We start from the raw sequence: 17,806 nt of genomic DNA on the forward strand, positions 1-17,806 counted from the left end.
AAGGCTCCCCCTTACAATATGCATAATCTTAAAAATATAAACTGTTAGCTTTACCATGATCCCAAGAGGGGGGTGAATTGGTATTTTAAAATCTATCCCCTAGGTATTCCTCCTAATAGCAGTATGTTCACAATCTTATGGTCAATCTAGTGCAAGTAATATCATAAATTAAATAAAGCAGTTTAATCAATTACGCAAGCACCAAAAAGCAATAAAGATAAGAATGACACACAGATATGTTATCGAGGTTCGGCCAACTACCTATGTCCCCTCCTTGGCTAACCATCACAAGGATTATCACAATAACTTGCTCACTTAAACAGGCGGAGTGGCACCTATACAAATCAGGTCAAATTAACACAGGGCTGACCTCAACCTTAACCAGGTCAATTAGCGCAGAGCTGATCTCAACCTTTACACTAATCCTTACAGGGCTAGATTACTGCCCCCTCAGGCCACACCTGGAATCTCTCAAATATACAAACAAAAGGTACAGTATAAGGGTGTTTTCACGTAAAGCAAATTTGTACCACAGATGCGCACAATCACAAACATCACAGATGATTTAAAATGTAAGCTCAGTGTGGTTTAGATAGTTCAACTCTCAAATATATTTTCTATCAGTGTTATACGTATGTGAGAGTGTCAACAAGCAATCTTTGTATTTCTAGATGTTCTCAATCAAGAAGCTCAAACAAAGATATCATGCAATATTCAAATATCCCAAATAGCAGAATATGTCAATCACATGAATAGTGTATATGCTTGGTTTGCAAGATATATGCAATCTTTGTATTTCAGCAAATGATGTAGGCTTGAATGGATATTGCCACAAAGATTAATATAACACACACAAATATCTTTTCACAAATATATTGATAAGAATACAACAAGATATTTGAGTATGTTTGAAAATATTTTTGCAAGCCAAAAAAAAAATACAAACTTTTTAAGATATTGTAATGAGAATGCAACACTTAGAAGTTCAGCAAAGTCTTCTTAGGATAGGATTATGAGAAAAGCCCCCTAAGAATACTTAGGTAATGCTCTTGAGAAAATCGATTCAAATAATCAAAGAATAAGAAAGCAAAACCTCAAACCAATAACACTTACAAATGATACTGAGATGAAGTAGGTAAGTTTGAGTGGATTTGGAGATAGTATGAGCAATAAGAAGTATTTAGCTTGAGAGAGAAATTTGATTTTTGGTTTTTTCTAATCCATCCTTAATTCTCCCTGAAGGAGTATATATAGACATACTGAAAATTTTAATCGTTGGGGGCCTATTAGGGATTGTTGAAAAAGTATAATGACATTTTAATCAATTTAACCCTGTTTAAAAAATATTAACTGAGGTAAAAAATCAGGGCAACCGGAGAGGTCCGATCGACCAGATGATCAAACTTTTGACCTAGGGAGGTTTTAGTCGACCAGGCCAAAATGAACTGACTTGACTAGTCGACCAAAAGTGCACCATGTGTGCATTTCGGTCCTGTTTCGAAACATACAAGCCCTATTCAAGTGCCAAACAAACATATGTGTAAATGTGTGTGTCCTAGGGTCAGTTAAGGTCCAATTTGAAGACAACAAAAAAGTCCGGTGTCGGTCGATCGAAAGGAATACCCTAAGGTCTTTCTATGGTCATTTTTGGTTTGTATCTGGTTTGAGCTTACAAAATAAACCATGCATGTGATGTGTGTGCTTATTACAAACCAAATACCTTAATTACTATTACAGACAAATTTCATTACAAAAATATTACAATCAAGAGCATGAATTTGTCTTCAAACTTTGAGTTTTCACGTGCCATTAATGATTTGCTAAAATGGACCTGCACATGAACTAGATATTTATTAAATACAGGAGTATTTGTCATTATCAAAACCAGGCATGACCTATAAGGTCAACATAAACACTATACCTCAAGCATATCTTAAGAAAGAAGACATTTGAAATTTTTCATGCATTTAGTTTTAGCATTAAGGCTCAAATGCTTGCAACTCGGATATTTGCCCTATAAAAGATTTAAAAATGCAGGGAGTATAAAAGGATTAGTAACATTTTGCTCAAACATCTCTCCCCCTTTTGGCATCAAAAAAAGGGCTAAACTAAGTGTAAGACAATTTTAGCATTAAAACAACATTTGGCTTAAAGAGAGAACTCCCTTATTTGATATAAAACTTGGGCATATAAAGGCATTCTTATTATTGTTTTGAAAAGTTTTGCAATTAAGCATACAACAACAGTGCAACTAGCCAATTGGGATTAATACTACATGATGAGCATGGTAAACATGGTTAGACCAGAGATATCCACAAACCATTGCAATTTAAACATTACATAAGACCCTTAAAAAATTTGAGTTCAAAGCATACGACATATGATAGCAAGTGTAGGTTTGAGCATAACATCGATCTGACTAGTTCACATGCATTTTTATATATATATGATCAATGAACCAGGTATGTAATGCCCTTTTCAAGAAAATCATAAAAATAATAAAGCATTTAAAATTTTAAACTGCATGACAAGCATTTGAATTTCATAAAAATAAGAACTACATGTCATGAATCTTTTAAGGCAAAAGAAAAGAATTTTAGTCTAAAAAACATTTCTTGCCATAAAACAATTTTTTTTTTAAAAATCCCCTTTTGATATCATCAAAGAGTATTGGGGATGATACTTTCTAAAAAAGAAACTTTAATATAAAGTTCAAGCAAGCAATGTTTTCTGGTGAACATTTAAGAACAACTCATAATATGACCAGAAAAAGCAACTATATGGATCTTAAAGATAGAAAATTCAAATGCCAGATCATATGGAAAATTTTGAAAACTTTGTGGCTACGCGAGATATTTTGATTTCAAATATTCAATGCAATCATCATAGTTGAGCACACGCCATAGTGAATTTAAAGCAGATCTAAGCCAAAAATGTTGGTAAGCATAACAAGATAGAAATTCATTTTTAGATACTCCCCATTTCGATTTGAATCCTAACTTAGATGTAATGAACTGCTTATGCTTATCAAAGACTACTTTCATTAAGCATACTAAGTAGTATAAGCAATCACCTTAAATCTTTGAAAACAACTATAGTGGATATAGACTTATTCATCTCTAACATACAACCAATATAATCATTGCTATAGATCAAAAATGCATCATAAAATAAATATAAGGCATATTGTAATGCTCATAACTGAGAACAATCCATATCCTCTTATAACGCCATAAAAAGTTGGATATGATATTCAGGGGTTTTAGAAGAGCCTCAATATTCAAAAAGCTAAACATGTATGATGCATATATGTAATGACCCAGAGTATTTTAACTATTTAAAATAATAACAAAGATAATAAAAGGAAAATGGGAAATAGAAGAAAGGAAAAAGAAATTGTAATAGGGTAAAAAGCAGGTGCTCATTGACGAGCGGGATTTTCTTGTCGACAAGAGATCTTTTGAGCCTCGTCGCTGAGTATGCATGTCTCATCGACGAGGATTAACCAAGAGGGTTTGAGATGTCTAAAACTCGTCGACAAGCTCACGGCCTTGTCGATGAGTGTTCTTCATGGGATCATCGATGAGTCTATGTATCTCATCGACGAGGCGCTACCTATAAATAGACTTGCTTTCATTTTTCAGCGAGAAATTTCCAGATTCTCTCTCTCTCTCTCTCTCTCTCTCTCTAACGGACCCTTAGCCTTCTATCTTAAATTTCAGGCTGGATTTGACCCAGTTTGATGATCCGAAACCACTACGAGGTTCATAGGATTGTTCTCTATAAAGTTGCGGGAGCTGATCGTTGATTTGAGAGGTTTGGGAAACATCCCAAAATTAGGGTAAGTGAGTTACTTTGGAGTTTTCTTAACAAATATTGTTATCTGGAGCTGAGGAAGTATTAAGTGGGTATTTTTCTAAAATTTAAGTAAGTTGGGGGTTTTTGGAATATAGGGTCCGGGTGCGTGTCACATGCATCTTTTGGGGATTCATGTTGACGTAGTTCAAGGATTCAGGTAAGGGGAAATTTATATATTAAATCAAGTTTTCATGAATTAAATTAAAATGGACTATGTTATAAATATATGTATATATGTTTTCATGTGGGTATAAAATGCCAACCATATAAATTATGTTTTCTGAGCTTAGGGCTGCTTATTTAGCTATGTATATGTGAAAATGAATTGATGAAAGTGGAAAATATTTTCAGGATAATTATGTAGGAAATGAAGGTATATTTTCAGTATATAAACATTAAATTTTGGTTGGCTTATTTTATAGGTAATGTATGAATTTTATTGAAAAATTATGTGGCATGAGTCGATGGTAATGTAGTGTAAATATATGTTATATGTATGAGATGCAGACTATGTAAGAAATGCATTGATAATGAAATGTTATAAGGATTATATTGCTTGTGTTTGATAATGCAACCATGTATACAATGACAACTGAAAGGAGTTGTAGACTAATTGATGACAGTTAAAAGGAGCTGTGTTAGTAGGCTAGTGCATATCTATGTGGACTGACTAATGTACAACTAAAAGGAGCTGTAGTATGAATGAATGAAATGAAATGGAAATGTGAATGAAATGGATATGAAATGTGAAATGTGAACAATGTAAAATGTGAAAGGTTATGTAAAGTGAAATGCTATGAAATGCTAAAGTTATGAACATGAACAGATATGGATAGTAGAATAACGACAGACAGAATAATGTATTATGCTATTATCAATTATTATACTAGTAGAACATGTTATGTTTGGGCAGGGCAAACTCTTCGCTCGAGAGTTTGTTGATAAAGGCAAGTGTGCTAGTAGTATCAGATGTAGCAATAGGCTGCATAATGCTCTAGGGCAGAGGGAAACTATTTGTATGGGCGAGTAGATTTCCCTATTCTTGGGGCCCTTCGCTAGTAAACTTTTGTATGAATTGTGTGAGTACGAGATTAATTTATCACTTGACGGCTTACTGGGTAAGGTGAGTGCCCTGGTATGCTTCAGATGTGACCTTTGGGTTGCCTAATGTATCAGAGTAGAGAGGTACTACTTGTATGTGCAGGTAATCACCTCTATCCTTGGGTGGTCTCGTGGGTAAATATTTTGCGTGTGTATGTTAATAGTTTGAAAATGATATTAATATGGTATTTATAAATCTCATGTTGGCCACATACTGTTTTTAATATATATTGTTTCTTCTCTTACTGAGATGTGTTTCACCCGAATACAAATTTATCTTTTTTAGGACTACTACGAGATCGAGCTTAGAAAGTTCGAGTTGGATATAGTGTTTTTGGGGTTATAAAAGGAGAAAGGGTATAAACATTTTGATGATACTTTGGGGTGTGTATATTTATGATTTATGTTTTATGTTATATGTTTTAAGCCTTCTGAGATATGGATGGTTGTGGATCATACTGGTGTTTGGTGAATACTAAATGTTTTTGGAGATATGTGTATATATGAGAATACAATTGATGAATGGTTATTATGGATTATGGATAGAAATAGTAAACTCTGGTATTTATTTTTATGATTGAGGATAATAGTTATGTTTTTCGCTGCGTACATAGTCTTTATTTATGGATTTTTAGGATTTAATTAGGTATAATGCACCGGACCGGGTTTAAGGATTTGGGGCATTACATATAAGTCCCAAAGATTTTTTACTTAATGCCTTTTCTAAGGATGGAGCTTAGCTCCCTTGAGTGCACAAATAAATAAATAAATAAATAAATAAACATTTTCAACTAAGGATGAAGTTCATTTGTTAGAACACTTATCATTCAATCATCCTTCATAGAATTTCAGCATGCAGTATGTTTTAAACCTTTAGCTCAAAGATAGCTGCATATTGCACTCTATTTAGCACTCAATAGCCAACAAGGCTATATTCAAATAGTCATGCAATAATCATGTAGTTCACACAAGCATGCATCAAAACATAATCATTTTAGCACGTGATTTATGGACTTTGATTATTTTTTGGACAAATCTAGCCAAATTTCGGCAGCATGTCGTCTGTAAATAGAACATTTTTCATAAAGACATGCACCAAAATCTGGTTGTTTTTAGCAAGTAATTCACTTTAAGTATGCAACAACCTAAAAGTATCTACCAACATGCAATACACAAGTCAGTGCATCAATCATGCAGGTGGCATTCAATTCAATTAGCATGCACTCCTAATATCAACTACCAACATGCATTTCACAATACTGCATCAGTCATGCAGTTGGTGTTCCAGATTAAGCATGCAATCCAGTAGCTCAAATAACAGTTCATACAAAATATAAACCATCCATTAAAGAAATTTAACCATTCAGTACATTATGGATAGTAATCTGCAATTTTGTTCTCATAAAGGCATATGGGCATAAAATATGAACATGAGAGCATTTAATTTATATGACCATGAAATTACAAAGAGAAATGCTCCCCTTCAGTTATCCACTCTACTCATCACAATCTTATGCCTTTTACTTCTCTTCATTTTTCAAATTCTTATCCAAGTGTTCTAGATTTTCAGTGATTTAAACTTGACTTTGAATGCCTAGGCTTAGAGGACCAAAAAGTCACAAACAATACTTCTTCAAGGTCGTAAGCCTACAACTCTCCCTTAACCAACCTCCATGTGAAGGATGTGCAAGACACAAATCTTGGAGGAAATAAAGAGTTGTTCATCTGTTCACAATTAAGTTGTGCATTAAGGTGTTTCATTCCTATCCCAGTATGATTGACCAATAAGCTTCTGTGATAGGGCCAGAATAGCTCAAATTTCATGCACCCGACCATGGCGAACTTTAGGTGTTGAATAACCAAAGTGGATTATGGTGAATAACACCCAAAATTGTAGGGATCCTAAGCATCCCTACTTCCACAAAGACAAATCCACTAAGCCATGTATTTCTTGACAGGGGATACTTATGAGTAAAGTCCAAGGGCTATTTTTCAAAATAGTACGTAATCCCAAAATGATTTAAGGGTGGAAATTATACAACATATTTTTATGCTAGTGAGTATGCCCTAATGGTTTTGGAAAATAGCTTTTAAGAGTATGTAAATATTTCTTAAACAAAGCTCTTTGGTGATTTCTGATCTACCACAGTTGGAGGGTATCCTTTAAATATGATCACAATTTTGAGCAAGGATACAAACCAACAAATAGATGAATCTTTACCTAATGTGATCGTGATTTGGTAAAGATTTCCTATGTAGAAGAAGGTGAACCAAAATTAGAGAGCTAAGTGAAAAGTTTGAATCCCTTAGTGGATGCCCCTAATTTGATTATGAAAGGATTTTTTTTTTAATAAGCACCAGAGGAGTAGGAATTTATGATTATCAATGCTTATGACCAGATTGATGACTAAATTTAGATTAGGCTCTTAAGTTCAAGAATGAGTTTAGGGTAAAATGATATATAGTATGAGACGAAATTCCTAAAGCTCAAACTTGTGCAATGGACAACAGATGCTTAATTTAAGATATTCATATTTGGGCATGAATTATGCATTAAGAATTATTTATTAGGTAAAAATATCTCTGCCCATGTGGAAGTGGATTTCACTCAAGCATGCTTTTGAAATATTATTCAAGATATGATGATTTATGTTTTCCATTTTTCAGAAATATAAGGTACCAAGGATTTTAGCTAGATGCGCTCTTAACCTTTACTTTGAACAAATTTGAGGAATGATATGAGATATGTGGAGACTAACGACTCACTCAAGCAGAAATTATCTCATTCCTTTTCAGCTCAAAGTTTAGCATGTTATAGCCAGTAATCTCACATTATAACCAATCATTGTATATATATGCATTAAGATCGGATTGGATATGTTACTTGAATTTTTATATTGGATTAATTATGCAATGTTCTTAGTATACAAAATAGTGTATAGTGAATGCATATACTAAGTTTTGACTTTTAAGCACACACCACTTCCCAAGCCTCTAGTCATCACTATCCCCTTTGACTAATCCTAAGAAATAATGGAAGAATTAAGTGATTATGTAATTTCTATTGGAACCCTTCTTCATTTGGTTCAAAGAGGTTTGCTACCCTGATTACCCATATCATCTTCTTATCCATACCTCAGGCACTTCTAAATAGACAAGTAAACCACACGTGTCCTTTTCTTTCACAATATAGGCAAACTTTAAATACATATGAAAGATTTTTCTTATTAAGCCTATTTCTAATAGATGAGGCATACGAATGACTATGGGATTTATGACACAATCTTAAACCCTTTTTGAAAGAACTATTTCGTTTAACTTCTAAGGGTTTATTTGAATTATTCTTTTCACTTGCAACCTTGGATATTATTCTAGAGTAGTCTTCCATTTTTCTCTCCAAGCAAGTGATTTTTAATACCTTCTGAATCTTTTTCTTTTCTAAGGTGGCATAATATTCTTTTAATTCTCTTAAATGTGTTGCCAACCTTTTATTTACATTTTTCAAAAAGGTTTTATTTTTAGACATCTCAATTACAATCTTATGTATTTTATATGAAGCCTTTTCTAGTTTTCCATATGAAGTCATGCTTTCATCACTAAATTTAGCACATGATTCAACACAAGAACTATCATAATAATTGCCACATAAATTAGTGCATGCATTATTAACAGTATTATTACCAGATTTAGCATAATTTTCAAAGGAGGCATTTGATGATTCATCACATGATATAATATAGGAATCAACATAGGAATCATCACATAAAACATGTACCCCCTCATTGGCTAGAGCAATAAGTTCACAATTTGCCAACACTTTATCATTTGAGCTTGAAGTTTCTCGAGTGGTGGCCTCCTTCTTTTCGGTTCCTCCATATCTCTTTTCTAGCTCCTCCCAGATTTCCCTCGCACATTTACATGCCATAATATTATGAAAAATATTAGAATCTAAAGCGTTGTATAACATATCCATGGCATTAGAATTTATTAAACTAAAATCATTTCATTCATGTGCATGCAATTTCTTTTAACAGTCATTTGTTAAGCCCTCCAACCCATTGATTTTATAAATATGCTCATTGGTTGTTTCCAGGTGGTGAAATTGTCACCACAAAACAATGAAGGTCTGGAAAAGGGTTGTCCCTCACAAAATAGGGATACAGAAATTTGAGTCATTGCGATCTTTAACACAAGCGATTAAGTTTTTTGCAATGAGACTCTAATACCAATTGATAGCTATGGTGTAATCCCAAGAGAAAGGGTGAATTGGATATTTAAAAAAAAAATCCTTGGTTAAGTGTGTTCAATTTTAAGCCACAATCACTATTACACAACCTAGGGTCTTTTTAAGCAATTATAGTATCACTCAATTATTTATGTATATTAATATTTAAAACAAATATAATATTCACAACAAATTAAAAAAAAACATACAAGTGCATAAAATGAATAGCATAGGGAAATAGAAAGCAAACACAATATTTTTATCGAGGTTCGGCCAATTCTGCCTACGTCCCTACCTCAAGCCAACCCACTTGAGAATTCCACTACTTTGTTCACTTAACCGGGCGGAGCAACACTGTCTACAGATTCTCCTTACAGGGCGGAGTCTCCCTATGTAATAACCCCAAAAAGGGATATAGAAGATTAGTGGATTGGTTCCAAATAAAAAATAAAAAAATAAAAAAATAATTAATTAATTAATGGGATTTATAAAAAAATATAATAATTAAAATTTATTTTTATTTTAATCTTTATTAATAAAGTATATTATTATTATTATTATTATTATTATTATTATTATTATTATTATTATTATTATTATTATTACTATACTTCCTTCAGGAATGATCCTGAAGGAAGGAAATAAGATATTTTTTTTTTCTTTGCAGGAAGATTGCTGCGCCATTAGACCCCCCCCCCATAGCTCTCTCTCTCTCTCTCTCTCTCTCTCTCTCTCTCTCTCTCTATCCTCTCATTCTCTCTCCCTCTCTCCTCGATTTCATGGTGAATTTTTGCTCGATCAAAAATCGAAAGATACCGCTGGACTCCATTCTCCACTGCCGTCATTTCAACTAGAGCAGATTGGTGATAGAAGCAGCATAGACATATCTTCTGGGATAAGCCAATTTCCCATTTTTCTTTAATTTCTTGCAAATTATAAGCCCAATTGACGAACGGACGCCACCACGAGAATTTAAGGATGATTCTCTACAAGTCTAGCGGGATGGAATTCTCATGGGATCGTCGTGGGTAAAACCCCAAATTTGGGGTATGAGGATTATTAAGGGGCTTATTTTTAATTAATTAGGATTAATTTAGAAATGCTAAAATATTGAGCATCTGAAGTTGATGTAGAATTTTCAGAATTTAGGGCCCGGGTGAGTGCCGCGGGTGTAATTTTGGGCCCCGCAGGCATAATTCAGAAAATTAAGTCTGGGTGTTAAATATTAGTTTAAATGTTAATTTGGGGTGTATGGAGCCTAGGGAAGGCTAGATGGGTAGTAGTTGAATTTCAGGCACCAAGGGCATAGAATTTAAGTCCTAACAAGACTCTTAGTAAGTCAGGTAAGGGAAAAAATATATATTAAATCATAATTTTTATGAATTAAATAAAAAATAAATTGTGTTATATGTACGTGTAAATTTTTCAATATGAGTTTAAAATGACAACCATTTAAATTATGTTTTTTCGAATTTAGGATTGTTTATTAGATACGTATAAGTGAAATTGAACTGATGAAAGTGAAATATTTTTTCAGAATAATTATGCAAAAAATTAAAAGTATTTTTCTAGTATATGAATGTTAATTGTGGGTTGGCTTATTTTTAGGCAATGTATGAATTTTACTATTAAATTGTGTGGCATGAGTAAATAGGAATGCTGTGTGGAAATATGTTATATTTATGAGATGCATAATATATAGGGAATGAACTGAGTATGAAAATGTTAAATGAAATATGCTGCTTGTGTGTGTTAATGCAACCATGTAAACAGTTGAAATATGCTGGGTAAAACAGCTCAAATATGTTGGGTAAAACAGCTGAAAGTGGTTGGGTAAATATATGATAGCTGAAATATGTTAGGTAAAACAGCTGAAAAATGTTGGGTAAAACAGCTGAAAGTGGCTGGGTAAATGTGTAACAGCTGAAAAATATTAGGTAAAATAGCTGAAAGTGGCTGAGTAAATGTATGACTGCTGAAAAATGCTGGGTAAATGTATGACAGCTGAAATATGTTGGGTAAAACAGTTGAAAGATGCTGGGTATTAAATGAAATGAAATGAAAAAGGAAATGAATGAAATAGAAATGAAACATGAACTGTGAACAATGTAAAATGGGAAAAAGTCACTTAAAGTGAAATGAAGTGTAATGTTAAAGTTATGAACATTAACATAGGTAAATGGTTGAATAATGACAGAAAGAATAATATATTATGGTATTAGCAGTATTTATGCTAGTAGAACATGTTACATTTGGGCGAGGCCAACTCTTCGCCCGAGGGCTTGCTGAGAAAGGCAAGTGCCCTGGTTGTATCAGGTGTAGCAGTAGGCTGCATAATGTGCTAGGGTAAAGGGAAACTACTTGTTTAGGTGAGAAGATTTCCCTATTCTTGGGAGCCTTCGTCGGTAAACTTTTGTATGAACTGTGTGAGTACGAGATCAATTTATCACTTGAGGGCTTACCGAGTAAGGTGAGTGCCTTGGTATGCTATAACTGTGACCTTTGGGTTGCCAAATGTATTAGAGCATAGAGGTGCTACTTGTATGGGTAGGTAATCACCCATATCCTTGGGTAATCTCGTGGGTAAAATATCTTACATGTGTTTAAATAGGATTAGAAAATGGTTTCAGAAATTATGTTAATGATTTGTAAATGTTAAATATTATGCTGATTATAAACTCATGTTGGCTACACACTGTTTTAATATATTATTTTTTCCCTTACTGAGATGTGTCTCACCCGAATATGAACTAATCTTTTTCAGGACCTCCACGAGATCAAGCTTAGAGAGCTCGAGCTTTTATAGCACCTTTGAGGAAAAGGGTATAATTTTGATATTTTTGGGAATGTAAATATTTATGTATTATGTTTAAGTCTACTGAGTGATGGATGGTTGTGGAACATACAGATATTTGGAGATTATGTTTTGGAGATATGTATTTATGTGAATACAGGTGGATGTATGATGTATGTTAGAATGTAGATGGATGTAGAAAACTCTGGTGTTGTATTTGTTGAAAGATTTTAGTTATGTTTTCCACTGCATAAATGATATTATAATGTGGATTATTAGGTAAATGAGTTGATTAGTAGCACTCCGGGCCCACTTAGGGGGTTGGGGTGTTACACCCTAACTTCCTTAACCGAGTGGAGTCAAACCATACACACCTTACAAGATGGTGCCCTCCTAGCTCCCTTAATAGGGCGAGGCCAAACTGTTTCTTCTTACAGTGTGGAGTCCCCTTAGCTCACTTAACCTGGTGGAGCCAAACCGTACACACCTTACAGGATGGTGCCCTCCTAGCTCCCTTAACTGAGTGAAGCCAAACCGATACACATATATGAAAGTTTGAGTACAACCAAGTGCTTCTCAAAAAATTTGATGTGTACAGGTTAAAATTCTTTTCGCACTCTCAAATGATATGAAATAAGTTCAGTAGAGTATGGTAATTTTTTGTCTCAATAAAACTTTTGCAATCTTTGACTAAAATGTATATGATGAATGCTTCAAAGATTCAACCCTAATAAGTATTTCTCCAAAAATGCTTTTCAATAAGAATGTAGGAGAACCTAGGGTTTTGCTTTCAAATGATTTTTGCAAAAATAAGATTGATCTATGAAAGCGCAAATATAAAAAGACTTTTCAAGCACGATAAATATGAATGTAAATATGTGCTCAAGTCTTTCAAAAAATAACCCAAAAAGATTTTCTCTTAAGAAGTTTTTCAAACAACCAAGTAGGAGAGAATAATGATCTTTGATAAAAAATAAAAAATAAAAATGATGCCCTAATGAATGCTTCTCCAACAACCCTTAAGAGCAATAGATTTGCAGATGAAGTGAATGATAATCAAGGTTCTCTTTCAAAATGATTTTTCAAATGAATAAAAGAAAGAGAGTAGATGCTTGCAAGAATAATAAAAATAAAGCTCAAATATTTTTAGAGAGAATTTAAGATAATCAAATATGTTAAACAGAGCTTTGAGTGGGCTATATATAAAGATCTCCCAAAACTTAAAATTTGGCCAACACAAGAGGTCCGGTAGACTGGGGAAGGCACCAGTCGGTTGGCCTTGGGCGAATTTCAAATTACCTAGAAACAACATGTCGAGCCTGAAGATCTAGTCGGCCGGGCTTTGAAGGTCGGTTGATTAGGCTTTGTAAAGCTAAAATGGTCGGTCAGCCGAGGTTAGGAAACTTGCCATATGTTAAGGCCGGTCGACTGGGCCTTGATGGCCGGTCAGCTGGGCCTATAGTAAAATGAAGTTTTGGCTAAAGGGCATGGTCGGTCGACTGTGCTTTTTATTTTTTAAGATGGTCGATCGGCCGAGACTATACAAAGCTGACCGAATGAATTAGCCGGTCGACTTGGCTTATAAAACAAAAATGATTCGATCAACTGAGCCTTTGTAAAAATGAGGTTCTAGCCATATGGGCAAGTTCGGTCGACTGTGGCTTATAGAACATGTAAGGGCCAGTCGGCTGAACCCTTTGTAAATTTTAGTTTTAGCCCCCTTTTTTACCTCAAAATCATTTTAAAACCCTTGTATTATTTTAACATTTATTAAAACGGTTTTGCGTGAGAGGAATGGTTCCCTAAGGTCAATTTATGGTCATGTTTGAATTTAGCATCATATCATGAAATACATACATTATTACAGATAAAATTCAAATGCATTACAAATTAAAACAATGTCTTCACTTCTTTTGCTCTTGATTTTCCCATGAAATACGCCGGATGATATGTTCTTTAAGTCTCTCAGACTTCCATTTTTCATTTTCCTTATGTGCACGCTGACTTATAAACCTACTCAAGCACTAAAAGCACACATGACATACAAGTGTTTTATCAGCATTAAAACAGGTATTTGATTCAAAAAGTCAACACTATATTTCAGCACATTAACATGTTATAATATGTTGTTGTTGTTGTTGTTGTTATTATTATTATTATTATATGATTATGAAAATATTACTCGTCATATATTTATTCCTAATGTTACCAAATGCTATCATTAATTAACTTCCCAGAACTATAAAAGTACTTATTACTAACATCAATTTATAATACTTATGGTCATTAATTAATACTTATCAATACAATTGAAACAGAATAGATCCTTAATTGTACTTTATTACATGGGATATTTACTTTACGAAATATTTAATAAATTAATACAATATTCCTACAATCTAAAAGTTAATAGATTGGCGCGTGCATGATCCACATTTTGTGGATATTTGATATATATTATCATTGAATAGATGGTGTTGTAACATTCTGAAAATGGAATATTGCACAAATATAATACAATAATTGGTGAGAAAAAAAATAGAAATTATACAGGGATATAAAAATTCACATCAAATTATCCATATTTATCTTATGATGAAAATATATTTTATTTTATAGGATAGTTGTCAATATGGATCCTAGTGGTCCATTAGCTAACAGGTTTTCCTAACTAGATTTGAAGATAAGGTTAAGTAAAGAAACTCAGCCCGCCAATTTACTAACTCACCTACGTTATTTGAAAAACGAAGTTGTCATTTTATTTTTATTTTAAAAAAGGTAAAAATAAATAAAGGAAAACATTTTAAAAAGATTTTACTGAAAGATAATCAATTAATTTTCTAAAATAGGAAATTAACTAGTTATGCACCCAATTAGTATTTGTATTATGAACGATTACCACAATTATATTTGTGAATGTCTCTCTAAAAAAACATTTTCTAAAAATGCTTTTATTGGTCAATCATCTACAATAGAATTGTGGATTTATATAGTTGAAAAACAAAGTCTTTGAATTTTGGTAAACCAAAGCTTGTAAGAAATATTTGAAATTCTGACTTTCAAAGACAACTTCTTAGAAAATTTATTTTTTAGAAAATTGATTTAAGGAATATATTTAACAGTCGCATCATAAATAGTTTTCAAAAATTAATTTTACTAAAAAGAATAATTTTGATTTTTTATGAATAAAAATCATAAGACCAGCACAATGAAATTTTCTTGAAAACTTTGATTCTTTTAGAAAATGTGATTTTATAACTTAGTTTAAAGTCGCATCATAAATAGTATTTAAAACTAATTTTTCTAAAAGAAGATGATTTTTGGTTATTTCTTTTTCAAATAAAAATCATAAAATCAACTCAACATAACATCTAGGGGACTCAATTCAATCACATAAAGATCACACGATCTATAACACAACATAAAATCTCATCATAAACATCTCAAAAAACCTAAAAATAAAGTTTCTGATATGATCAATCAACCACCATTAATGAGCGATTGGCTGCCCATGAGCAATAAATACCAATCGACCATCCGCTCACGAGCAGTTGATCCCTTACAGTGAACTTTGACAAAACAAAAAATAAATAAATAATGAAGATTTGGGCTTTTGAAGTTATACACATGTTATGTACATTCTTAGATGACATGAAAACAAGAATTATAGACATGCAAACATAAATAGGATTTGAAAATCATGAAACTCTCATCCAAAACATGCTTTGTTCTTATAGACACCCTATTTTGTTCAGGGTTTGCATAACAAAATTTGGATTTTAAGGTTTAATTTCAATACCTATTTGGGTATTTTCCTTATCCAATATATGAATTTTTACATGGGTGTGTAAAAATTCATTACTAATGCAAAAATACAGGGAAAAAAAACAGAATACATGAAATAAATTTTTTTTTTGAATAAAGTTCAGCGAGCCAGCTTCTTCATGCTTGCACTTGCACACATAAAGGAGATTTCAGTTAGACATGTGGATAATTGCAAAATCAGAGTTGAAAGAAAAAAAAAATCAATCAAATCAATTTAAATTTGATTGATCAATCAAATTCTAAATGATCAATCAAGATTAATGGGGTTGTTACCCCGTTCGAGCCTATAAATAGTGAGTTTTAGAAGGCAAAGAGCCACCACTGTGAGAAGGAAATTTAGAGAGGGGCTCGTAGTTGAAAAAATATTTTTGAAAGAATTAAATACAAAAAGGTCGGGGAAAAATTAAGTGACCGAAGAATGAAGACCAAAAGGGTTCGAATTGCAGAAATTGGAGAAGACTTGGCAATAAAGATTCAAAGTCTGGATGGAGGAGACCTTGAAGAGAGTTCGAGTGAAGGAAGAGCGGGTTGGTAGAATTATGGAATAGAGTTTTGTATTAATTAGTTTAATTTTGTTTCAATTTTTGAGAATGTTGAATTTTAAATTCAAGTTGGAATTTGAGTTTGAAATAGAACTCTAAACAGAATTTGACATTGTCCCAAAATTTGAATAACCATACTGGAAAGCCTAAGTCCAAATTTGGATCCAAAAAGCCCATATTCGAATACCCATTGATTCGAACCGAGTCCAAGTCAATTGACTTGAAGACCTAGGTACCAAGTCAACCTTAACTTGGATCTGTTGACCCATTGACCCAAACCCAATGATCTTAGAACCCAAAAACCCATGTTAAATCATATTGGGTCTGGCCCAAACCCATAAGTGAGTTTTTCCTTCTATTTTGATTTATATTCCAATTTTTATCTTTGATTCTTTGAATTTTCTTTGAGTTTTTTTACACCAACTTTCTTAGGAACCAAACACAATTTAAGATTATTTGGGATCAAACTGATATGTTTGGGCTACGTTTAATTTGGGTTGGATTGGGCCTTTGATTGGGTAAATTAGTAGGATGGGCTTATGATAGGGCTGAGCCCAATTGGGCTTTGAACTGAGGTTGATTTAATTGGGCTTGGTTCTAACAATTAGTCTAATAGGTTGATTTGGGTTCAGGTAATTAGGTGGGGTTTGGTTTAAAATCTAAATAGGCTTGGTTTGAATTCAATTGATGCTTGGCTAATTGGGTCAGACCCAATATGATTTAACATGGGTTCTTAGGTTCTAAGATCACAGAGTTTGGGTCAATGGGTCAACAGATCTAGGTCAAGGTTGACTTGGGTCCTAGGTCTTCGAGTCATTTGACTTGGACTTAGGTCAGATTAAGGGGTATTCAGATCTAGGCTTTTTCATATCCAAATTTGGACTTAGGATTTCCAGTATGATTATTGAAATTTTGGGACAATGTTAAATTTTGTTCAGAGTTCTATTTCAAACTCAAATCCCAACTTGAATTTAAAATTCAACAATGCCAAAAATTGAAATAGAATTAAACTAATTAATAGAAACCGCTATTTCAGAATTTTGCCAATCTGTTGTTTCGTCGCTCGAACTCTCTTCAAAGTCTTCACCATCCAGCCTTTGAGTCTTCACTGTCAAGTCCTCTCTAATTTCTGCAACTTAAACCCTTTTAATCTTCACTCTTTGATCACTTAATTTTTCCCTCACCATTTTATGTTCAATTCTCTCAAAACTATTTTTTTTTAACCACCAATTCCTCTCCAAATTTCCTTCCATTAACTCTTTTTTTAGTGAGTAATTCCTTCTCCCAACTATGCCTTTTTTCCTTCTAAAACTCACTATCTATAGGCTTAAAGGGTAACAACCCCATTGATCTTGATTGATCAATCAAATTTAAATTGATTTTATTAATTTTTTATATTTTAATTCTGATTTTTCAATTATCCACTTGTCTAATTGAAATCTTCTTATGTGTGCAAGCTGG

Source organism: Malania oleifera, chromosome 13, assembly GCF_029873635.1.
Source record: "Malania oleifera isolate guangnan ecotype guangnan chromosome 13, ASM2987363v1, whole genome shotgun sequence".
Classification (NCBI taxonomy): domain Eukaryota; kingdom Viridiplantae; phylum Streptophyta; class Magnoliopsida; order Santalales; family Ximeniaceae; genus Malania; species Malania oleifera.